Source organism: Centrocercus urophasianus, unplaced genomic scaffold (assembly GCF_019232065.1).
Source record: "Centrocercus urophasianus isolate 14NV4802_14NV808 unplaced genomic scaffold, USGS_Curo_1.0 seq_73, whole genome shotgun sequence".
In the NCBI taxonomy this organism is placed as follows: domain Eukaryota; kingdom Metazoa; phylum Chordata; class Aves; order Galliformes; family Phasianidae; genus Centrocercus; species Centrocercus urophasianus.
In genome coordinates this window covers 13,359,715-13,385,881 of record NW_024885344.1, presented here as the reverse complement: position 1 = coordinate 13,385,881, position 26,167 = coordinate 13,359,715, and the positions used below count along the sequence as shown (strand labels likewise).

At 38.0% G+C, this 26,167-nt stretch overlaps 1 long non-coding RNA gene across 1 annotated transcript; it reads left to right on the top strand.

Moving 5' to 3' along the window:
* The first annotated feature begins 16,759 nt into the window (after positions 1–16,759).
* LOC122170870 lies at positions 16,760–24,906 on the top strand. The gene is made up of 4 exons (XR_006171868.1): positions 16,760–16,890; positions 19,110–19,152; positions 23,245–23,365; positions 24,782–24,906. It is a non-coding gene; the product is annotated as an uncharacterized LOC122170870 (long non-coding RNA).
* The last annotated feature ends 1,261 nt before the right edge of the window (positions 24,907–26,167 follow it).

Here is a 26,167-nt window from a genome sequence, read left to right as displayed (position 1 = left end):
GGGGAAGATAGAAGGGGGAAGGGAGGAGAAGGGAGGTTAAAGAAAGGTTAAGGGAAGGGGAAAAAAAAAGAAAATAAACAAGAATAAAAGGCAGTATTTCTTGCAAACTGACTGCTTAAGAGTGGGGAGGGGGGGAGAAGAGTCTAAATAAAGTGCAAAATTGGGGCTATCGTCAGTAAAACAGAAGTGAACTTGTGCTCAAGGTGTATTTTCTCTTAAAAGTTCAGTAGCAGCATAAAGTGCCTGTACAACATTTGAAAACTGCTGTGATCTAAGTGAGATACATAACTATGGCTACAGTTGCTCCTGAGGGACCCATTCTCACAGTCCTTACTTGTGAATTTTCCCTTTGATGCTAATAGGATTACTCTTCTAAATCAGTGATGCCGTATCAGCCCAATGCCCAGGGTTATACCAATCATGAAGGGCTTGATCTTGCAAGCCTCATTCACGTGAGAAACACTTTTTCACGACAGTTTTCTCATTGACTTGAAAAACTATCCATATAGCCAGAGACAGTAGAATCAGGACACAAATTTTGGGTCAGCATAAAAGTAGGAATACACGTTTTTCATTTAACCTCCAAGAAGGAATAGATACTTCCCAGTGAGGTCAGATAAATATAATCATTCTCTTTTGACTGCAGGGAAGGCAAAGGAGAAGCATGTATTGATCAACCCTGTTCCATCCTGTCTCCTTCTGTGGCTCCATTTACTCATCATGATTGGACTGGTAAAGAATGTACCAACAATACTTTTTCACCCCACCTGAAGCTTCTGCTCACCCTCTTGCCCCTTGCTAACATAAATTAGTTGTGTAGCTGTTCTGTAAAACTGGGGAGTTAATACCTCGTGCCTTATAACAACTAATGATTTACAGAGTAAAACAAATCATAAACAGTGAGATATAGTACGTATTTTAACTCAAAACCTGTTTAATGCCAAAGTGTAACATAAATGCTTAGTATAATGGACCAGTAAGTTTTTGTCCATGAAAACCTACCTCCTCTGATTAGAAAGCACTTTCACTTTATCAAATGTTGACATTCATGTAATTTCACTGCGATTCACATGCATCTGCTTCAGAAGATCTCACACTGCTATATATGTTGCTCCAAAAGTAATGCCTCCTGTTTCTTTCCATGGAGAGTACAGCACCTACAAACAGCTGAATGGCACTATTTGATAGCATGAATTCTCAACTACGAAACACTGTTTTTCAACATAGTCACCACCATTAACTATGCATTTTCACTAGGAATGAACAAGAGCCTGCATGCCACTTTCAAAAAAACCTGCACCAGAGGAGGTGACACACTGTTGCTGTTGCCACTGCTGAAATGCACCGTCCACCACCTCACTGTGCTCAGCTTCAGTGTTTGTTCTCCATAAAATTTTAACAAATGTTGATGAGTGTCAGTGAGTGCCATTATTTTGCTTGGAGAAATTAAATGACACATCTTTTCTTCATATGCACTTCCATGATGCCATTTTGTCAGACTGCCCCTTTGCTGCCATTTGTTGCACTGCAACAAGATGCAATGGAATATTGGTGGGAAGGTTCAACCTCTACTGTCATACCACCAGCATCCATCTCTGACATTCTGGGCCAACATACCAACAAGGGAGGTTTTACTTTTGGAGAAGCTCTTGTAGTTTCTCTGGGGAATTGCTTTAAAAATAGTGATCTTTCTTCAGTTAGGAATGTTTCCTACTGGTTATAGCTCAGTGAAGGCTTCTCTGGCATATGCAGCCTTATGGCTGGAGTTAGGACTCAAGACCAGATATGTACATCCCATGTGTTTCTTCTAGTACATTCAGTTAGGATGATCTCTACTCGGAAACTCAAACAATGAATGCACAGAAACTGAGGCAACATAACAAATCACAGTTTCACCAAAATAGATGTCTCTTATTTCATTAAAAATGTCTTTACAGTTCCTCATTTTATTAGTGTAAGGGCTGTAGCACAGAACAGCATTCTTCACATTGTGAGCTCCCAGAGGCAGGAAGTGTTCTGTGTTTATACAGAACCAGCCTGACTGCATTCTCATCAGTTTGTAAGATGGACTGTTCACCGGCATCTCTATATACTTATAACAATAATCAAAGAGAATCTTCTCACTTTTTTAACAGGCATGTGATGTACACATTGTCAGTTCTTTTGTTTGATTTTTGAACAAGTGTTCATCCTAATGTGTTCTTATTCATCAGACTGTGTGGAGAACAACAGTTCTCAGCAGTCGAAGTTAGATTGTTTAAAGAATTCCAGTCACTCACTTATGAGAAGGAAACAAAAGTAGATGACATATTTGACCAGTTTCAGTAGGAGGTGACTGGCAAGCAGGAAGAAAAGGCAAAGGGGGACAATCTCTATAAAGCACAGGAATGATCATGTCTACTGTTTACCTTTTCAGTTATACCTTTCCAGAAATTCCACAAAGCTCATTTGATAGCCAGTTAAAGGGACAGTGAGAAAGGTTATCTTCTGAAGTGGCTTACTTACTTCCATAAATTTATTTCAGTGAACACGTAAAACAAGGATTAAGAGTCAGGATGTGGACATAAAAGAAATATTCAAGCTCATGAAAAATATTTGTAGACTGATGCTGTACTTATCTTGATGCCTAAGCTAAGGAAGAACCCAGAAAAGTTTGAGCAAGCATAGAGGTGAGCCATTTCAGTGGGCCTGTTTATTAAGCACATCATGGAACACAGTTTGCTTTAATTCTTGCTTTGCTGCATGTGCATACAGCAGCAACGGTTCCACTTCTGAGGATATATCAGCAGCACAGAACCACCTTCGTGGCTGGCAGTAGTACATATGTGGTGAGGTGTTTAAAGACTCATGCTATATTGAAGTAAAAAGAGCTGTAACCTCAGCTTTTGTGAGGCTATTTGATCTGTAAAATTTTTGTTAGGAAAGCAAGATATTTCATATCAGTAAAGGCCATGAAAGATTCACTATCGTTATAATATTCAGATGTGCCAATAAAACTGATTTTGCAGATGTGTGGTAAGTTACATTTGAACTAATCCCATGCAAAGTTATTTGTTAAGCATTAAGTGCAGCCTGAAGAACAAAATGTGATCCTTTTAAAATAATGGTAGCAGAAAGAGAAAAAATATTTGCAAGAGCTGAAAGACTTATCTAGCATTACCTTACAGATCAAACAAGGTCCAGAGAAGAGGCAAAGTGCATAGAGTAAAATTAATTTTAAGATATTGAGGTTATAATCATTACTACAAGTTACAAAGCCATAAGGTCACTCCAAAGGCACAATGAAAGCTTGCAATGAATTTAAGTGAGCTACTGTGAGAAACTGATAAAAATTATAAAACAGAAAATGCCAAGGTATCTCTGCAGACAAGAGAAGTAAGCAAGCAAAAACTTTATAGAAACTGCAGCTAAAGTAGGTATCCCATGGATTGCAGAACAACGCTATGTCTTGGTTTTTGATTCCCTCCTTTTCTTAGTTGTATGTATAAGTTCTTCCTGGTCATATCATCAATTCAGCTAGTCTTTACTAACTGCTTTTATTTTCGAAAAAGCCACCAATAAAAGCCTTCCAGGAAGCCTCTAGAGAGAGATTTATATTTATTCTCCAAAAAACTATCAAGAATTTGTCAACTCCTGAGGACTACAGTCTTCTATTTCCTAGTCCATGCATGTTACTCAGCTTTGCATGGGCGCAGAAAGTCAAGGTTTCTTTGCGCAAATTCAAAAAATACGTATAAAGCTATTCAATTTGCCTCACTCTTCGTGGGGTGAAATTTCTAGGTCTGTTCCATTGGCACTTCTGTGCAAAACTACCATAAAAATTAAAAAACAATTCCAAGCCTTGCTTACACGTCTTCACTGGTCTGTGGGCTGCAGCCTTTTATCAGAGCTGTTCCTAATCTGTTATTGAGCCACAGATGGGGATGTAGCAATGCTATTCATTAACTCTATTGCTGCTTAATGGTGTAACAGGGAATCTGTGACGAATCTCATCTCCAAACACACTCTCACACACTAGTTAATTACTTCAATATTACACTGCTGAGCTAATGTTGAAGAGAAGGAGGAAGAAAAAGTAGTGTTAGTTGTTTTGCACTTCTGTGACAGACTTTGGAGGTAGGAAATGGAGAAACCTCTAGCATCTGAAATTTAAATTACATAAAGCATTTCAGATTGATAGAATGTAATTATGTCAAGCTGGAACTTTGCTAAGTTTATTTAATTTCTTCAAATGTCAGTGACTGCTACACAGCAGGCTGGAAGCTGGAAAATCCAGGTTACTAGGACGTGCTTGGGTGGAATTACATGAATTTTCAAGTATTTATGATTGGCACAGCTGCAAGCTTGAAATTCTTTTATCTGTACATAAAGCCTAAGTGTCCAAGTCTCTTCATAGCAACTGCACTATTGCTGTCTTGTTTCCAAACTATTCCTCATTGCCTGGAGCACTAATACTGGCTTTCAGAGTATAATGCCATAATTTAGTGCTGCACAGGCAAATCATTTAATTGTGGATTCGGCTGTGATGATTTTAAAATCAGGAATGAGTGTTCTTTTGTCCCATTTGTGAAATTCAGAATGGTGAGGCTCAAAAACATCAGCAGTGCCTGATTGAGAACCAGTCTTACGTGTTGCACTTAAAAAATACCTTTGTGATGTGAAAGAAACAAGCTAGCTAGCTTCAGCTTCCACCACTTCATTAATCCTGGAATGGTTGTTAGGAAAGGACCCTGTATTTGTCTATATCTGAGCAGGTAAAGTTATAAAGGTAACTTTGAAAGCCTCTCAAATCTTATTGTGAGGTTTTTATATTCATGTAGATGTAGGTATTTATGTAAAACAGTAGAAGTGCTAGGTCCTGCTGGTTGAAGCAAGCTCATTTTTCCAAAAGGGTGCTGAACAGTTCTGTGGCAGTATGAACTCTTGGTGACCGCCACTCTTAACTGGGTTTGTATCATAGATGGGTGTGAATAGGCTAAATGGCTTTATGAGAGCTTTACGTCTCTTACTTCACCGTAGGACTTTTGGATTCTGCCCAAGTGACAGATCAGGGAAGTGGCAAGAGGAAGCAGACACCCCTTACTTCTGGGTAACTGTTGTCACACTGCAAGAAAAAAAGACTGGAGATTTCTGCCTTGAGCAATTTGGCTGTCCCCAGCCCGTAGCTTGAAAGTTGTGTAATGAATGCAAAGTTAGTACATGCTGTTCAGTGAGAAGTGACTGCTCAAAGTGTGCTCATCTGGGAGTTAAATCTGTGTGCAAGTTGTTCTTATTTAAGAGTTAAGAGGCAAACTGTGTAACTGGTGTGAGCCAAACATCATTGTTTTAAAAAAACAATGTTGATAACAAAAGTTATCAACAATTACGGGGCCTACTCCAGCAGCACCATTGCAGTATGTGGAGACTTCCCAGGTAGCAAAGTTATTTTTATTAGTATATCCCTTCCCCCAGCCCTTTGTACTGAGCCAACTTTAGAATCAGCAAAATGACTTGGAACCAGTACATTTTATCCCCAGCAGGACAACCAACCACACTTAAACTGTATTACCATACATTAGGCTTAAAAAGAGTTCCTCAGCTGCAGTATATAAACCTGTAGTAGGTTAAAGTCATCCTTGATGTAAGTCCATGGACTTCAGTTGACCAGAGATGAATATAGACAATTCAATATTTAACAATCATCATCAAGTTTTGCTTAGTTGGCAAGAAAAGGAGCAATTTAAGATCTAGAGCCTCCTCTATGTTCTATCTTCCTGAATCTTTACTTGCTTGCAGTAGTTCTCTGCTAACAGGAATAACACTGCAGGGCTGGCTGTTGGTTATTTTCTGCTGCAGTACAAGATTACTCCTCATGATTTTATGGTGCAGCCTTAGACTTTAATAGTCACCTGGGACAATTATTCAGATACTGTATTGTGCGGTAAGATTGCTTTTGAACAGCTGCAGAAATACTTACCAGAGATACACTCCCTAAAGCCCTGTGATGGGAAATAAAAACAAACAAACCAAAACATCAAGACAAGAGTATGTGTCCTGCTCCATCTTTTAACTTTTTTTGAAAAAGGAGTTTTGCAAGTGATTCAAAAGTTAATTGGGAAAAGGACCATTTTTCACTTAGTGGCTCATGTAACGCCCAGAAATAATAGGCTATAAATTCATACTCAGTCACTACACAAACACAAATCCTCTTTGGGCAAGGCAGTGACCCAGCACATGGTGCTTTGCCAGCCAATTCTCATTAAAAGGATGAAGAGGTGATAAGACAGGATGCAATTACTCTCTCTGGTAGTGATGATGTTCTTTGGTGCAATCCCATATACAAAGAACATCACAAAATCAAGTGTTCCTCACTCTGGTAAAAATGGGCAATTTTCTTTCTCATAACTTCAACCTTGCTATTCTGATGAGTACTATGTCATAGCAAAAATACTATTTCTCTTTCTTTCCCCCAAGCCACAGTAGCCAGTTATGCTCTTTTACACTCTATTGCAACTAGTTAATTTATCTGGCACTGCAGTTCTAACAAGTCCTTGTGAAAATCTTTTGGCCTATGTAACGCATTTGTGGCTTAGCTTGCTGCTTCATGTTGTCCTAAGTCTCACCGCACAAGGGGATACTCACCTACACTATCTACTTAGCTCAGATAAATAGTACTCACACATAAAATTTTATGGAATCCATTAATAACTTTCATTGTAGCTATCTGGTCATCAAATCCTGCCTCCATTTCTGGACTCAGAAGGGATTTGGCAATACAAGAAAAAGAATCATAGAATCATGGAATTGCTCAGACTGCAAAAGACGCCAAAGATCATCGAGTCCAACCACAACCGAACCAAACTACCCGAACTCTAGCAACACTCTGCTAAATCATATCCCTGAGCACCATATCCAGATGGTTTTTAAACACATTCAGGGATGATGACCTCCCTGTGGAGCCTATTCCAGTGCTTCACAACCCTTTCTGTAAAGAAGATTTTCCTGATATCCAACCTAAATTTCCCCTGGCTCAATTTAAGGCCATTTCCCCTCATCCTGTCAGCTGTCACCAGTGAGAATAGACAAATCCTGCTCTCACTGTAAGCGCCTTTCAGATTTTGGAAGAGACAACATGGTCTGCCCTCAGCCTCCTTTTCCCCAGATTAAGCAGCTCCAGTTCCTTCAGTCGCTAGTCCCAGTTCCTTCAGTTGCTGAAGTAGAGAAATACTCTTGCTTAGCTTGATCTCTGAGAAGGATCCATGTTTGTTTTTTTCCTGCAGATGGGAGTTCAGGAGGATCTGCTAACCCATTCCTCCAGTGCATCATAACCAATTTTCTCTTAAGATGCAGTTTGAGCATTTCCTTAGTGTTTTCTCACAGGATAACTCTGCAGGCATAGTCAAGCTAGGAAAATATTTTGTACTATATACTATGTATGATAGGCTGGGACTTTAGTGGCTTGGTACTAAAAGACTGCTTGTTCACTTTTCACTGGTGTGTGCTTCAGTGAAGTTGCTCTTGATTTATAACCAGATAAGCAAAACCAGAATCAGACCCTTGCTGCTCATTTCTGTGGGAGCAGCACTGGGCCTTACATGCTCTTGCGTTCATTATACACCTCAGTATCAAGTCTTGCAGCTTTGATTCATAGAGTTCTCTTTAATTTGGTACATGCAGACTTCCAGACTAGATCACATTGCAGCAGGATAGCAATCCTCAGGAGAGCATTTCAGATTGAGAAATTCATGAAGAGAGTGACTTTGCTGCTTGCTTTCAATGACACTTATGGAATAGAAAAGAGAAGTGAATGAAATGGAATTGCCAGCCTGTTTCCAAATACGTACTCTATTAGACAACGGATAACAAGTACCATCCTCAGCAACACAGTTCTAGTTATTGTGCCAGTTTCTATTGGATTATAGTTTTTTTCCCATCTGTAATCTTTAATTTTACATTTAGGGCAAGGTTTTCTTATCTGTGTGCACTGCACACTGGAGCTTTGAACTACTCCCTTATGCCCTTTGCAGAAAAAGTATTTCATTGGCTTTGTCTGGGGTGGAGGTCAGCAGGAGGAGCATGGCCTCGTTACCATGCATCAGGGAAACACCTTGCATTCACCTCTTTCCTCATCTGGCCTCCTGCACTCTGGATTGGATTCAGAGCAGGAAAGGAGCCATCACATTGAAAGATGGCATAGAGTTAGGGTCAGTAACTTCTTCATGGAGTAGAGCCAGTTTTATTCCTGCTGTTTTCCTGAGGCATGAAAAATATCTCTCCTTACTCAGGAAGGATTGTAGTGTAATAATTGTTCCTTTTTATTTTTAATTTTACTTTTTCATCAGTAATGAATAGATCTCCTATTGGCTAAGGCATTTCACTATATATTGAGTATACTGAAGTTGAGGGGAATGAAAAAAGGCCTTGAGAGTAGCTATAGCGACTCATAAAAGTATGTATAAGTATATGCATGAAATGACTAGGAGCTGTACAGTGAGAATTAGAAAGCATTCTTTTTTTTTTTTTTTTTTAAAAAAAAAAAAAAAAACAATAATAATAAAAGTAACCAGCTTACCACACTGAGAGCAGGAGGTTTATGCCCTTTTCAACAGAAGACTGGCTTCCCAGCAAGGGTATTTGGGATTGAGCTCCTTCTGTTTTATACCCTGAACTAACTTCCATTCAGATGCTTATCTACAGAAAGCAATATCTGATTACTGGTTTGTAATGGTGGCATAAACAGTCTACACGCTAGAAAGTTGTTAAGCTGAATAAGGGATTTGGGTGAATTACATGTTGAAGAAATAGTAGGGAAAATGTGATTGACTATGTCCTAAGAACAGAACAAAGCAAAGATGCCTGGCATACATCTTCTTCCTAGTCCATGTCATTCTGTCCTGGAAAACTTACATGGAGTATGCAGATCATGAAATAGACTTATAGCTCTAGTGAAGTAAAGATACCTCAAGAAGCTACAGACTGAGGATCTATATTCTGTGAAACATAAAAAGAGAAGTGAATTGTGGAGACTCATGCTGTTGATGCTACTGGATGTGTTCTTTAAATGTAACTTGCCTTCCAAAAATCTTGGATTAGAACACAGTCAGAGACAGAATGGGATGTGTGTTAAGGCAAGGGAAAAAACATTTTTGGATGGATAGGTATTTAGGCACTACAGTCCAACAGTGTTCTGAGTGCTAATGTATCATGATTTCAGAACTGATTCCTTTGCTTTGGTGAGTTTTCATTTTATCTTCATTGCTTCTGTTAAAAGGATTCCTTATTTCATGATGCATTTAATTTTCTGTTCACTGGCCCCTCAAAATTCTGTGTGTGTGCTCACACTATTACTCTTTGTGGAAGTATGTTTGCAAATGGCATTTTTAGTAACAAAAAATGAATAGGCATGTGCGTTCAAATCCACTTACTGCCTTGTCAAAAAACTCATTTGTTTCTGTTTCGTGAGATCAGCTTACTGACAATTGTCAAAAACCTATTCAATAACAGTCATATTTGTTTCTTTTACATATTTTTTTTTCCTGAAACTTATAACCCATTTGAGCTCAGAGTAATCATCTACCAAATGTATCTTTTCCAACAGAAGCTTTTCAAAGTGTACTTTAACCCTTTTTAGGGACTTCATGTTTCTATGTCATTTTATATTCAGATTCAGCAAGAGACCATGAAGGATAACTATCTTGCTCAGTTGTGCACACTATGCAGTACTGTACATACAGTCATGCTGATACCTCTCATGCAGTGGTTTATGAGATCCAAACAGATAAAGAATGTTTCAAAAATCATAATACAGTTCACATCTGCCAAATTCAATTTGTAACGCTTTGTACTGAGTAGGGAATTACCTGCTTACTCAGATAACTGAGTCTGAGGTGGGGCAGATAAGTAACAAACTTTCTGAAAGGGCAGATAATAGTTGGTGTGTTGCTCCCACCTCCTTGTTCTAAGGACAGGAATAGAAAGACTTGTTATATCCACCTCAACAATAATCTGAGTGAACTACAAGAAGAGGTGAGAGATGAACTAGTCAGTGACGACAGTTCAGCTCTTGGTTCCTCCTGTGACACCTGACAAAAATACTGGTGCGACAGTCACATTCTGTCATTTGCTGGGAAGTGAACTAAGATCCTGAGCTTGTTTCAACAGGCAACCAAGCAATTAATTGTCAGATGATGGCTTTTGGTCACTAGTCATCCTGACATTTTGATAGCAGGGATGAAGATTTCATGCTCCACTTCTACCTGTGGGCTTTATACTTGGTGCAGTAGCTTTTTGATCTTTCAGATTGTGATCTACCAAAGTCAATGAAAAGACCAACTACTTCAGACCTTGTGTTCAGTACACATTAAATATCCATAAAGCTTCATATCTGAAGTCAATAGAAAGCTCAAGTCCATGAATTTCACAAGGTCCTTCTAGCTCCATGTCCTCTGGACCTTGGTGACCCAGAAACCAACATCTGTCTCATATCAGTACCTGTGTTGAAGCCTGTTGCTAAATGCTACACCTTAGTTTTCACGGGGTGGTTATTGCAAGCCTCTTCTAGGACACTTAATCTACCCTATCAAAAGGCAAGATTTTGAAGTTGTTAAACTTAATCAAGGGCAGAAGCCAAGTTCTTCCTCGCCAGTGCTGACTCCAATTGCTCTTTCTACATAAGATTGCAGGTTTTGCCCCTTAACTTCTTAGATATGGTACAAAGTTAAATGACTGTCCCTTGTTCATGGATGCAGTTTTTTTCCCATCCTGCTCACATTTTTCTCAGCTATTAGCACTACACTACATGATGCACTCAGTCTCTTCACTGCCTTTCCAGTCTACAGTAGTCAAGGCAAACATACATCCAACAGCATAAATGAACTCCTTTACCTTCCTGTATAGCCTTATAACCGAAGGGCACATTCTAGGTCCCGTATATTTAAATTATGTGTATGTTCACTACTACTTATAGTACATGATTTCTTTAAATCTTTCATGAAGTTACTTCAGTCACTTAATTGTGTATTTTCAGGTGCACCATTTGATTTATAAGCTTTAAAAAGATCCTCAGAAGTTGTACCCACTCTACTTTTGAAGCAAATTCAGGGACTTAATATTCCTTCCACTCTTTCTGTGACAAGGCAGATAGATTGATATTAATGCTACATAAGGAAGGTTCAAGGGCACGTTACAGTTTGTTTGATTTACTTCAATGTGATCTTTCTGCTGCCAGTCTTCCACTGAAGGTGTTAAACTCTGTGGACATTCCATTCAATCATGAGCATCAGTGCAAGTTTCCTTTACTTACTAAATGTTATTGAATAAACAAGTAATCTAGAAAGTTTTGTGACCTCTTACTATAAGTTCAGAAACACATAAAGTATAACTATTTTTCAATATTTTTAACTCACGTCAAGTCCTTTCACTACCATTCATGCAGAAATGAGGCCTTGCTACATCCACAGAAGTAAGGGAGAAGCTTGTGTGACAGCTGACTGTAAACTAAATGCTCTGTCACTGTATGAGTGATATGTAAGTGAACTGCAATACTTAATTATTTGTTACCTTTTAAAGAATAAGCCCAGTCACAAACAATGGCACTTCTTTTAAACTCAAATTTTTCCTGTGATGAAGAAAATTCATAGAGCGTATGTGAATTAGTTGGGCCTTTCTGAGTCTGCCTCTCACAACTGCAGGTGGTGATCGGTAGTGATGACATGCATTTCCTAAGAACTTTAACCCACAACAGTTAGAGATATCTTATCAGAATAAACAGTGATGGATCAAAGTTTTCAACTATTAAGTTCATGCCAACCATGAACCTAAATGTATCTTACAAAGCAGAAAATTTAATTTTTCACTCCTGCATTTTTGTGCAATAGTTTTAAGAAAGAACACTGATCAGCTCCCTGTCTATTTTCCTTACAGAATCAAAGTTCATTATACAATGCAGGAAGTAAGGAAAATAGTATTAAATTGTACTGTCTAACAGCATCTTACAATAGAATGGTGGTTAAATCAGTTTGGTTTATTTACGGGCAAGGATGGAGGGTTAAGATACGTTGTATTGAAACCTGGTTTAATTTATCCATTTTTGCTGCAATATCGGTGCTATAAATGTAGCATATTTTATTAAAAATAACATAAGTACTATTATTTAGCATTTTAACTGGAGCACATTCCAGTTAAGCTAGTTGCTTTAAAACCAAAATAAAATTCAGATCTGTCAGAGCAACCACATTGGATATATGAGTAACGTTTGCAACTGCAGTAATGACAATAATGCATGTGCCGTGCACAAATTTAGGTATGACAATAGCTCTTTGCAAGATTCAGGCTAGAGTTGGAGTGACAGCAAAATTTCGGTTCAACGAGCAGTAGGAGAGGAGGGTTGGAAAACACAAAGGTTATACCCATGCATGTTGAGAATGCATTAGGTACTGCACAACATAGTGACGATTCATGTTACATTTGTGGAATATCTGAAAGAGACTATTGAGAGGTTTGGATATAAGGAGCTCAGGTGTCAATAAAAGTTCGCTCCGCTGGGCTCATGGGATGTGGTAGGGATGAACTTTTTCCACAGTGCATAACTTCTTTCTTGCGATCTGAAGGTACAAACTTAAACAATTAGGTGTCGTTGACTGTTGTGATTATGTTGCAAGTTCTTTGACACCTGAGATTATTCCTGAAATCCAAATTCTTCAAGCAGGTGACTCTATGAGAATTTCTCGTGCTACTAACTTCGTGATAGTATAGGAGGAGGGAGTTAAAATATATGATCAAGTATAGCCCTAAAAATCAAGCCAACAGAACACATAACACTGACCAACAATTTTCTATTTTAAATAAGAAAAATTAGTTAGTAATATTTTCACTAATAGCATCTGCCTTTTCTAGAGCTGAATTATTATTATTTATTATTTTAAAATTCAATTTGCTTCCTGAATCAGTTACTTTGGTTTTATCTTGGGTCAAAGGTTTGGCAATTGTTTCCTCTACTTTTTATTTTAATTAGACTGTCCTTGATTTTTTTCATTCTCTATTAAAAGAGTATTAAGAGGCTGCAAATTCTCCAAGGCCTACTTTTCTGGTCAGTACAGAGTGCTCTCACATTCCATTGCTTTTAATGAAATCAACTGTCTCAAGCCTACAGACCTTAGAGCAATTTTGTAGATATTAGATACTTAGACATCTGTGATGTTTTATTCTTGATTAAAGAATGAGAAGAAATCTTATAGCTTAAAATCTGGGGTTTATGAATTACTTTTTTCCTGTGACCCTCAGCAGGTCATTGAATCTGTCTGTCCATTTCCCATCTGTGAAGCAGGGCATAACGATGATTTTCTTCTGCTGCTCTTTGTCCATCATGCCTACTTAAACAGTTAGCTCTTTGGAACAGGTCTTGTTACTTGCTAGTGAAAAGAAATCTCATTCTGAGTTAGGACCTGGAGTTGTAATACAAATAATTAATTTCAGCATTAAGCAGTCAAAGGTATTACATTCAAGACGCATTTGGCCTGAGGCCCACATAGTTCTTAAAACGATGGATTTTTAATTGATTATTTGGAATGAGACCTTTTCTCTGAGTAGCTTAATCACCTAGACCCACACACACTAGCTATATTTAGAGGCGAGGAGGTGGCAGAGTAATTCTTAAAGTGCTCTGTTTCTAATAACCCAAGTGACTGACAGTCTGCGAGTGCTGCCTCTTTTAAAACAAACATGACTCACAGCCCCCAGGCAGCAAGCATGTGCAGGTTAGAAATTGTCTTGAACTGTCCACATTCAAGAAACAATGAAATACAGTCATAATAATAAACAATTCATGTATTAATTTTAGGTTAGTGCAAGCGAGAAGGTATACTAATGGCTTGGCATCTATAACAGAAAAATGCAGAAAGTCTGTAAAATTTGTTAGGGACTTAAGGTGAGTTTGGAGGCAACATTTTCATCCCACACCACACTGCAGTGCTTTCAGAAAACTGAGGTTAGCTGGAGTATCAGACATTGTAATGAATTTTGCATAAACTACGTCTTTAAAAGTGTAAGATCGTCTCCAGCATCCAAATATACACAAAATGGGAATAGCTCTCTAGATGCACTGATACTGCATTCTCACTGAAGCAGACTTCCACATGTACAGATGTTTCCCAGGTACTTCGTGTCCCAGTCAATTACTAATGCTCTTGAACGCTCTTTCTCTCCCTCAGAGAGCATAGAAGCAGCAATGAAGCCATGTCATCAGGAATGACCAGCGAAGTGCATACCACCTTGGACTTTTCACATCTCTGACCAAAGCTGCAAATAGGCGTCAGTGCAGAGAAAGGCTGATTTCCAGCATGAGGAGAATGATGCTGTCTTCTTGAAAGATGCTGTACGTCACTTGTATGCCTGAACAAAGGGGCCAAATGACTATTGTTTTGCGTCATAATCTGAGCACTGACCTCAGCACCCAGCCTATATATACAATAATGCCTACATATACAATAATGCATTGTTTTCTGGGACTATACACCAGTCACAAGGGAAACTCATCTCCAGGAATCTAAGATAGTATTGATAGCAACTCCCATTGATGCAATGATTTTCAAGATCTGTGTGTTAAACACACACTTCAGTCTTAACTGCACTAACACTGGGCCAAGTTTCAGGATGTGTGCTCCACCAGATTGTCAGAGAAGAACTCAATGACTATTTGTGTGAGAGGTCCATGAAACTCAAAGCCAGCTGTAACATCTCACGTCTTTACAGATGTTACATCTTTACATCTTTAAAGATGTTTTTCCTAGAAATTAGATATGGTCCTTCTTGTCTCAAATTATGGGCTCATTTCTAATAGCTACCAGTTTTCATTTGCCTTCAGGGGCCTTTACATATCATTTACCACTTAGTGCAATACATGTTACAACCCTGAAAACAAGTTGGAGACAAGATACAGCAGCTTTGGTTCAGAATTTCTTCACTTCCTTGTTTCTTTTAGAACAAACACAATACCAATTTTGTATTTGTGTCCTAGTCTTGTTTCGCAGTATTTCAGCCAGTGGCAGGTGAAAGGTAGGAATAAAACCTATTTAACAGCAAGTCACCTCTAACTCTACTGCTAGTAATAGAAATTCCTTGTGCTATCGATAATGGAAAATATAATAAAATGACAAAATCAGGTAAACATTATTCAGTGGTTTTGCACCAGGCAAAGATTTGTTCATTTTGAAACATCTTCATGTGGACTTAAGGATGGAAGCCTGACAGCTCTCAAAACTAAAGCCTTGGTGCAATATAGCAGGGAGCTGTCAGTGGAAGCCGTTCAACGTCCTCCCACCTGTGTGCAAACATGCCTTCAACCATGACCCACTTTACTGAGTAGTTTCTTGTGTAGTCCTTTGTTTTTTCAAGAACTATATGTGTAAATAACTCAGTGATAATAATAATCTCCCCTATCGATGTAAGTAGGCTGCCAAGCTCTTAAACTATTTCTTCTGTTTCTTGCGGGTGTTGTAAGATCAACTTAATGAAGTTACAAGAACACTGAGAATTAGTGATCTCTCCAAGCAGTATTGCTTTATGCAATATCTCTTTAACTGGCTGTATTCCATTCAAGCTCTTGCGTAAGATTCGAATTCTGATCTACTTTCAGAATTTCCTTTATTTCCACACAAGTACAATTAACTATTTATTGGTAGCTTATGAAATTGAACTATTTGTTGTAGCTCAGTTCAGTAGTAGTAGTTCAGTAGTTCAACTACTTGTTGTTGGTCAGTTTTGGCTGGCCATTTTACGGTTGTTGAATAGCTGAAATAGGAGATTTTATAGTTTTTTTCAAACAATTCTACCTCATAAGTGATAATTCTACGTATTTTCATTGTCTGCACAAATATCTAGTTCCTTTTTTTTTTCTTGTCGAGTTCTTGGCTTCCAAGATAAATTAATTTCAAAGTCTAATTATATGTTGTATAAAAAGGTATTGTTTTTATCAGAATTGGATTTTATTCTTCCCAGTGGCACTGAATTGAATTTGTCTTCTGATTCTGTATTACAAGACAGTGAGAAAATAAGCTCCCTATATCTTAGTTACTGATACACACTTTCAGGATTATCCGTTTTATAAAAGACTGCCTTATTATCCTTACTCAAATAAGAGACAACAGTTTCAGGGATAGATGCAGTGATTAGGAGATGAGTCATGCTTACACTTTAAATAGCATTAACAGATTCTTTTTCTTCCTCGGTATTTGCTGCTTTCACTATCAACTTCCAAGGACATCATTACATCCCCCCCATGTCAGTGACCTCCCACTTTGCATACTATAGTGATTCTACTATAGTGAGGCATAGTGAGCCTTTCTCTTCCATCAATGCTGGCTTCAAAGTCCAATAGAAATGGGGAAAGATGCCTCTTGATTTCTAAAAAATCCTGGATTCATGTCTTGGTGGTGAAGTGCAGTTTTAAAGGGACAGATTTTATATATATTTTTAGTCTCCCTTTCCAGGATTTGATTTTTATTTAATGTATATAGAAGAAGGTGATGTTTTCTCCTAAAACCAGGATTCTTTTGCAGCCTGTTTCCTCTCTTTAATTTCTTTTAATAGGCTGTTGCCCTGAATTGTGGGTTCTCTTTCCAACAAGAACTAACTTGCTTCATTTTCCTTCCCTTGTATTACAGGACTTGTATACTGAAATCATGTCCCATAGAAGCCATTAGCCTAATCAGCCTCGCTCTTAAGGAAGCTGATAAATCAACAGTAATCTGAACCTCAGCCTCCATTCAAGTGCTGCCTGTGTCAAAGGACTCTGAAGTTCATGCAGCTCTGTGTAATGAGCTCTGCACTGGGAGGACAGAGAAAATACAGCTTGATGGCTGATGAATGTTTGAGTCTTTCTCCTTATGAGCAGGACTGTGATTTTCCTGTACTGAGGTAAAATGCTTAAAAGCTAATTTTGTCAGAATGTTGGTAGTGGTTAGATGTGGCTGCTTGACCACTAAAACTGAGCTGGCAAGTTACACGTTCCTTTCTCCTTAAAGTCACTTAAGAGAAGAAGAAATGATTATCTAGAGTGAGCTGTCAACCTTTATGCCAGCTTTCCTCCTGATATGATTTATAAAACAGCTAAGATAACCTCTTGGGGGGAGCTTTGCAATGGAAATAGCAAGTGATTCTTATTCTAATGAACATAACACTGTCACAAGTTTAAAGTTCAAGTCCGAGGTACGAAGGTTTGGGGAAAAAAAAGAGCCCGTAATATATGAATGTGACAGCATATACGTTCCTTGCCTGCACAGTATGTGAAACAGGAGAAATAGGCAAACTTTATTTTTCTAATGAGGTTTAAAATACTTTCAGAATTTACTAGGCATAAAAGTCCCTCAGTACTGGAATACTTGTTGAGGGTTGTTGCTGCTTTTTTCCTGTCTTTTTTTGCTTGACACTCTCCCTGATTGAAAACTGAACATTTTTCTCAGAGCAAGTTTTGCCCCCTTTGGTCCTTCAGCACTGCAGAACCATCACTATTGGCACTCATTAAAGAAATCTTTGTTGGTAGCTGCAGTCAGCAGGCGAGAGACTGAATGGACTCATGGAATTTAAACTCCGGGAGAAAACTTGTCCTCACCAGTGTTTAGAAACAGCAAATGGGGGAATTTATTGCTTCTCATTCTGTTAAAAAAAGAAATAGGAAAAGAAAGAATTCTGTCTGACAGCTTTCATTGATATCTAGTTTACTTCAGAACTGCTTTAGAACATAAGAGCAGATTTTTAGAGAAATTATTTAGGGCAAATATATATCTTTACATATATATAAAGTTTATAAATCTATGGCAAGCTAACCAGCCCCTGAACTTACCCAGCATATTTATTATGCCAAGAGCTGTATGAATGCAATTTAAGTATTCAGTGAACCATATTATCTGCAGATTTGCTGAGGCTGATAGCTTTTCGCTGTCTGGTCAGTATCCTTCTGTCTCAAGGTTAGAGTTGTACTAGATCCTTACTATCAGCTGAAGTAGAAAGAATCAGTTGAGTAGAAAAGTAGGCTGTGCTACAACTTTAGCAAAGCTGTCACTACAACTTTGTAATTTTATTAGCCTCTCTTTCTGAATGTATATGCCTTTTTGAAGCATTGTATTAGTGGGAAGTTCATATTCTGTCCTAGCTGCTGGGTGCACTGCCTGCTTGAAAATGATGTGGTGGTGTCTCGTGGAGTTTGAGAATTCTGTGATGGCTTCTTCCTCAGTGGTCCCACTTAATCTGCTGAAGTACATAGCGGGTGGGAGTGACGGTAGATACAAAAAAATAAAGGAAACCTGGATCTCCTGCAAACTGTAACATCTTCTTTGAATTTCTGAGAACAGGGAACATGAACTGATGTTATTACTAATACTTCAGCTATTCCCAAATGGTAGGCACTGCCTAAGCATTAAAAGGTTTTTATTCTCTCTGGGAAGCTGACGTATGGGATCTACCTGATATTCAGGGAGAAGCAGCCAGGTGACAGGTTTCCTGTCCCACAGAGACATAAAACACACACCAGCTGGGGACTGTATATCTTGGAATATCTTTCCATAGTAACATCTCCTAGACATGCCCAGCACAGACCTGGATTGGGGAATACAGAAGCTCAGCATCACAGCTTGTTGAAAAACTGGAAAAACTCTGGAGAATCAATATGTAGGATCTTAGTTTCTCCTCAGATCTTATTTAGGATTCTTCATTTAGATATTTAGCCTTACTGATGACTTGCAAGGTGGGCCACAAATTCTCTGTAACACAATTGGCCAATCTGTAGTGTAGGAAATAACATTCCCTGACTATCTGACAGAAATATGTCAGACTTAATTGGCAACAATGTTTTGGAAAGTGACTAGATAGAGATACCCTGTGAAAGATGAGACTTTTGAAGACAATCATGAGCCTTTGGATATATAGTCACACTTAAAAAATCACAAATTAATTGTTGAAAAACAGTGCTCAGAGATGATGCATTTTAAACACAATTATAAACTGCAACAAATATATTAATAGCTGTGTTCATAAACACATTTCAAAACCTATCTCTTACTCTTTCCCTTATCCAGTGCTAAGGACTTAAAACCTACCTGCTCTTTTTTGATATATTCCATTTTCTCCATCTTTTACAGAGAACTCTGCCATACCTGCTGAGGGGAACCAATAAATCCAGAGGTAAAACACACTGTGACTATGAGAAGACAAAAGCTGTAAAATATAGAGTTCAGTCTTAAATCTGTTCAGGACTTCACAACTCCATAAAGCATGCTTGTGTGACTACCAAAATCTTTCATTGCAAAACTAAAAAATAATGATTTCATTACTAAACAAACTGGGAGCAGTAGCGTCTTGCATAGCACAAACATGCTATACAGCTTTTCTCATTATGGATCTCATGTTTGGTGACCTGATTTCAACTGATGTCAACTCAACATAACACTGTAAGCTTCTTTGGATGATTAGAAAACATTCCTCTGAAGTATGTGAACAAACATTAGCTGCAAGCACTGTGTTGGAGATTATCTTACAAAATGTAACATCTCTGCATCTAACATTGCTATTCTTTCTTTCATCATCTGCCTGAATTTTATCAGTTACTTACAGTCACATTATGATCTCCTTGCCATTTTTTTCAGCAAGAGGCATGATTCTTTTCTCTGGAAGGAGCCAGACCGTGTTCTCTGCTCTATCAACAGTGAACACATGAAAAAAAACAATCTTAATTCACTGTTTATTTTGCTGTAGTGAGGTATTGTAATTTGGGAGACATAAATTCATGTCTTCCATGGAACATGAAGTTTGAATTATGGAAAGTCATTGGAACCAATGATCCTCATCCTTTGAAACAGTTGCCAAGTATGCTAAAAAAGTGGCTGTATTTAGTAACTGTATTTTCCTCTGAAATCAGTTTTAGATGTCCAGAAAGGATTGCTGGAATGCTAGCACCTGCACCTTCAGAAGGTTTCATTTGAATTGAATATATTCCATCCCCTGCCTTCTCCTAAGCACATATCAGACCCCATGCAGCACCTACATGCGGTTTTGCTGTTTCACTACTTCTGACTGTAGGGCTGTGGGCATGGGAACATGGAGGAGTAAAACTCTATTTCCCAGTTGTCCCACCCATGTAGCCTGCAGAGTGGAAAGGGTTAAAAAAAAAAAAAAAAAAAAAAAAAGTTCAACTTGACAGATTTAGTCAATATGTTGAAATTGTGCTCATGGTGACTTTGGAAGAAGGCCCCAGAGTTTTTAAGTTGTCACGGATGGAAGCAGTGTTCCCATCCTGTTGTGTTCCAGCTGTTCCAAATTCCAGCTATTGGCCTGAGGATCCTAGCCATGGTGGCAATCATCAGCTTCTGGTTTTCATATCTTCCTTTACCTCTCCACTCCCATCATCAGCAGTTCTGAATGTAGAATGGGAAAATGAAGAGAAACCTGGTGGAACCAAGAAGGAAGATAAGAACAGATTGGAGAGGAGTAGCCATACAGAAATCTCAGGTCCTGCTTCTCTCTATAGGTGAATAATAAGAATGTGCAGGGATAGAGAAAAGCAAATAAAGGCCAGGTTAAATTGGAATATATATATGTATAATAATATATGGGTATAATAATATAAAATATATATATTTAATATATAATATATATATGTATAATAATATGTATTCCATATATATATGGAATACATAAAAATAGAAACAGGACAGAAGAATAAAGAGGATGGGACAGAAATTAAAACAAAAAAAAAAGGACGGAGGCTGGATGGTAGAAGTGGAAACCAACATGTTCTCCTTAGTTTAGCACTTGGGGTTAGAAATCATCTGTATTACTTTACTTCATCCACTCAGAAAAGAGAAAGAGAAGAAAAGAAAGAAAAGAGAGGAGAAGAGAAGAGAAGAGAAGAGAAGAGAAGAGAAGAGAAGAGAAGACTGAATAGATTCCACGCAGGTCACCCAAAGTTTAGCACTTACTATTTTTAAAGTAGTTGCCTTAAAGTCCTACTGCTCTCTCAAATGTGTTTGTGGTATTTTGTTTGGATTAAGGGGACCAAAGGGAATTGCATATAGCAGACAGAGAGACTCTGTAGCAGTAAAAACTAAATATAATCTCCACTAAAACTCAGTTGCAGACTGATTTCTTAGGCCACTTCTTGACATTTTTCTCTTATAAACCTGAAGTCCAGCATACATGCTCACTGTTATACATAGAGAACGCCAATCATTGTGATGATATGGCTGTATCATTATTAAACTCTGTAGCCTTTGTGGTTCCTTTGTGCATCACATCACACCTAGTTTCTCTTTGACCTTTCCAGAAAAACTGGATGAGGAAATTGGGGTGTCCCTTTGCTGTTCTTTTCTTGTCACATCCTGATGTGGTAACCTAAACATGGCTTGCATTCCTCCTCATTCATCTGTTCAACCACAAATATAATTACTTGATCTATGTCTCAGTCAGAGATTTCATCTCTAAGATCTTCAAAAAGTCTGTCAAGGAGAAAGCAGTAGGGAGGAAATCTGAGAAACGTGTATGTGATTTTAGGTCAGTCTGTAGTATGAATGTGACAAAATTTTACTGATGCACAAACCCTTGCATATCTAATTGTAAAATGTGAGCACCCAATACAAAAATTATTTCAATATTCTCTCTTTGTCCTTCTTTTTCAGTTTAGTCTTTTTTCCTTTAATAGTATCAATTATTTTTCTGTATTGTTTTGCATCCTACTCTTTCTCATCTCTTTTTCAGTACTACCCTTTTCACTGCTAAATCATCAAAGACATTTTTGTTCTTTTACCTATTGTGGCAGAGTCAGTAAACACAGTCTTACAAAGAGAATTTCTAAGTGTAAGCATTTGCACTAAAAGCTTTGAATTGCTATCTTTGATAAAGCAATTTAGTCTGATTATACTGTTTTGGAATCTTATATTCAATCTCACCTCTCCGAAAAAAAAAATAATCAAAGTGGACTATATTGCATGGCTCAGAACTTGGGGAGCTGGCGGGGGGGGGGTATTTAAATACTGTGCAATCCAGGTAAGTAATTGTATTTCTACCCTAAAATTCACACAGAAGCAGCAATGCCAAATCTGAAGACTGTATCAAACATAAAGAAGGTTAATAATTATTTCTAGGTTTAATTTACCAGTTTTCTTTAGTGTTCTGAAGGCTACACAGACAAATGTTGCAGATGATTCTTGTATCAAACATGACAGACATTCCGCAAGAGCACTGAGTAGCAGATATAACAGCTATTGATGGTTGTGGATTATTTTTTAAGTAATTATTTAAAGAAAAATCCAAATACAAATTCAGACCTCAGAGTGTGCAATTGAAGTTTAATTAATTATACTTCTAGAAATTCAGTGATGTCTTTGAACTGCCATCAGTAGTCAGGAAAATGTGCATTTAAGTCATCAAACAGCAGAGGCCAGAAGTACAGCCTGCTATGAAGTTACACGATGTATTGATTTCGGCATTTTAGGCATGGACAGATGTTCTCTTCATAAACCTTTACAGCTGAAGAAATCGCTACCCTGGGACAGACATCCCAGCACCCACCAATTTCATCAGTGGGAAGGATTATGTGAGCCTTCTTTAATCTGCCTCAGTCAAAATCAGTCAGGTTAAGCAGTAACTGAAGTTGGAAAAGTTAATCCACTATGTTTAGGTTGAAATTAACTGTCAGGGTTTTTTTCACCTGCCATGTTCAATGGCAAGACATCCCGAGGAATTAAATATAGATACTGCCCATACTTACAAGTTAACAAAATATATTTTCTTGGTCCTGCACATCACCAGTGCAAGCCATTGAACATACTATGAGTGTCATAATGCCCATTGATTTTCAAGAGCACCTTCTTGTTGGAGTTGAGCACCATCTACTGAGAGCACTAGGGAGCCTTTGAAATCTGCAATAATGACTCCTTAGACATGCACTTAAAAATTCTTCCTTTTTTTTTTTTTTTTTTTCCCAAGCAATGCAATATTTTCACTCTATTAGCTTGGTATCTGGCGATTCTCTCCTTTTTCCTATGTACTGGTGGTTTTAAAACAACCAATCTTTTTTTAAATCATTTGTAGCAAGTAACAGACACTGATAAGTCTTGTCTGCAGTATTAAATCAGTAGCATGCATGCTACCTGACTATATTAAAAGGCAATTCAAGGTTTAAATATTGTAATTTTATAGTGGTTTAATACTGTGTTTTACTGCAGCTAACAAATGCCAAAGAGCAATTGAGTAAATCCAAGCTTTTCCTCTTTCGTCTAGGTGCAGCATACTCAGCCTCTCCATCTCATCTCTTTGGAGGACCGTTGAAAGAAAGTATTAGATGGATTCTAATGCTTTGGGATATAGCATAAGTGAATCTCATAAATAATCAACTGATGATGTAAGTTGTGTTGAAATTTGGAGGATTAGGTGTGAAAAGATTGATGTCTAAATACATAAATGCATACTGTGCCTTTCTTTGGAAGCCATAGCTTTTGTGGGTATGTGAAACTGGAAATGATTAAGTATCTCTGACCAGGCAAGCCATTTTCACTTCAAGGCTCATACTTGAACTAAGGATTTTGCTTTTGCTAAGGTTCCTATACACCACTGGACTAACATTCAGAGGTCAATGTAGAGAAATCTAGACTCTCAGTGAGATCTTCTTCCAGTCTATACGCATATCTGGGGTTGCTCTGACCAAGTTGCAGCACCTTGCACTTGGCCTTCTTGAACTTCATTTGGTTCATGCAGGCCCACTTATCAAACCTGTCTGTGTTGCTTTGGATGACATCCCTTTCTTTTGTGGTAAAAAAATATCAGCCATGTGACAGCAGCATGCCATGAGCAGGCAGCATGCAAGATATAGCCACATACCATGAGACACTAGCAATGAGTCACGTGCCACATATAAGCCACATGCAGCGAGCCCTATCCTATGAAGAAAGGCGGTGGGAGCTGGGCCTGTTCAGCCTGGAGAAGTGAGAAGGTTCCAGGGAGAAATCATTGCAGCCTTATAGTACTTATAAGGTTTCTAAAGAAGAGGGAGACAAACTTTTTATGTGGTCTGATAGTAATAGGACAAGGAGAAATGGTTTTATACTAAAAGAGAGGAGATTTAGGTTAGGTGTTAGGAGGAAATTATTTATTCAGAAGGTGATGAGGCAATGGCACAGCTGCCCAGAGAAGCTCCATCCCTGGAGCTGTTCAAGGCCAGGTTGGATGGGGTCCTGGGCAACCTGAAATGATGGCAGTGGATTAGAACTGGATGGATCTTAAGATCTCTTCAAGTCCAAGGCATTATATGAATCTATCATTCTGTGCAGACCCTGTCTCAAACTCTGGTGCAAAGGTAATGGGGAGAGGGGGAGAAAAAAAAAGAAAAAATGGAGTTTAGACTCCATACCACTGAACAAATATTGTATGCTATCCCAAGCACTTTCTGACTTTCTTGGAAACTAAATAAGGCAGTTTGACCTGCTGCTGCACACATGCTATGCTTTCAGAAGCTGTGTGTGGAATTCCCCAAAACTCTTCTACATTAAATGCCAAACATTAGAGAAAGTTTAAAGAAGTGTCGGCACTTAGAAGAGCACATCAGGAACAAAATCCAGACCTGTTCAAACTCAAGTCTTCAGTTCAGCTTTTATATCAAAATTAGTAACAAAGAAATCTGTGTTTGGATTGTGCTTGGTACAGAATTCCAATTTTCCTTTGCTTAAACTATTAATAATGCAGAAGCAAGAAAAAGAGAGAATTTTGAAAATGTGCATGTATCCTGAGATTAGCAGTATAACTTCAATATTATTCCTTTTAGACAAATTTCCATCAAAGATGGATATTGTCACCAAAACTCCAGGTGCATCCTCACCAATGCAGAGAAGAATGGAATTGTCACCTCCCTTGGACCTTCTGGCAAAGCTGACATCTTTCATAAGGACAGACAACTGTTTCTCCATTAAAAAATAATAATTTTTGTAAGTATTTATTGGCCCTTACTAGAACATGCATTTTCATCTGTGACATTTTCTCCCAAACCACACAAGGTATTATTGACTGCCATTATATACAGTTTTCAGCTTTTGGACATCCAACATTGCAGCTGAATAAGTAAGTTATGTGGCATTCTTCACTGTACCAGTTCACAAGGCTCAAACGTGTATAAATAGATGACAGAAAAAGACTTCAAGATGGCTGTATATTTGAAACTTTCTGTTATCAACTTATATGTGATGATCATGAGAATTTCATATGAACAAATGAGATCGATTTCATACAACCCATTGACTCACCCCATGAAAATCTGTGAAATTCTGAATATTGTTTCATAAGTAAAACTGAAAACTTCCTTTATTTTTCCACTGTAAAACAATGCTCTGCTGGCTTTAGCATTCAGCTCTCACTTCCTACTATTCTTCTACATCCATTGTGCCAAAACATGCTCTTTTCAAATGATGTCTACTAACTCCTGTCTGCTGAGGATTATCATTTTTGTGGACATAATTAATTATTCATTGATACAGAGCCTTGGATTTGCCTCTCCCTAAATTACAGAACCACCCATAGAACGATCTCAAAGCTACAAAGACAGCTTCCGTACAGTTCATAAAGCTTTACACCTTGAGTTACAGCTCCAGCAGGAGAGATTAAGAGACTATCTGAACAGTGTGGTGAGTGGAAAGCTCTTCAACGAGGTGGGAGATCTACTATCAATCCCCCAGTTGTGATGAGCATTTGCTTCTAAAAAGATGCTAGCACCTTTTCATGGCTTCTCTGGAACTAGCTGGGTGCAATCAGGGATGAATTTAGAGCAGAAACTCTCCCATCATGTTATACTTACGTATGTATTTTAGAATACTAACTGCTAAATGGACTTGAATATAAATGAACTGTCACTGAGGGAGAATAGTTGGAATAATCTTGGATGTACAGATAATATTGTCTCAACTGTGAACCCTGCTTTAGAATCTCATTTCAGTCTGTACCTAAAAATCTATATGTCAAAAGAAAATATCCTGATTGCCATCTACAAACTATAACGTGGCACAAAAAAAAGCCATATTTCTCTATGATAGAGCTACTTCTAATTTTCCCATTAGACCAAACGACATCATAAAGAATATCTGCCAACAACGTGATATAAAACTGTACCATGCATCATGAAAAATAATTGCAATTCAATTACTCCAGAATTATAAAAGCG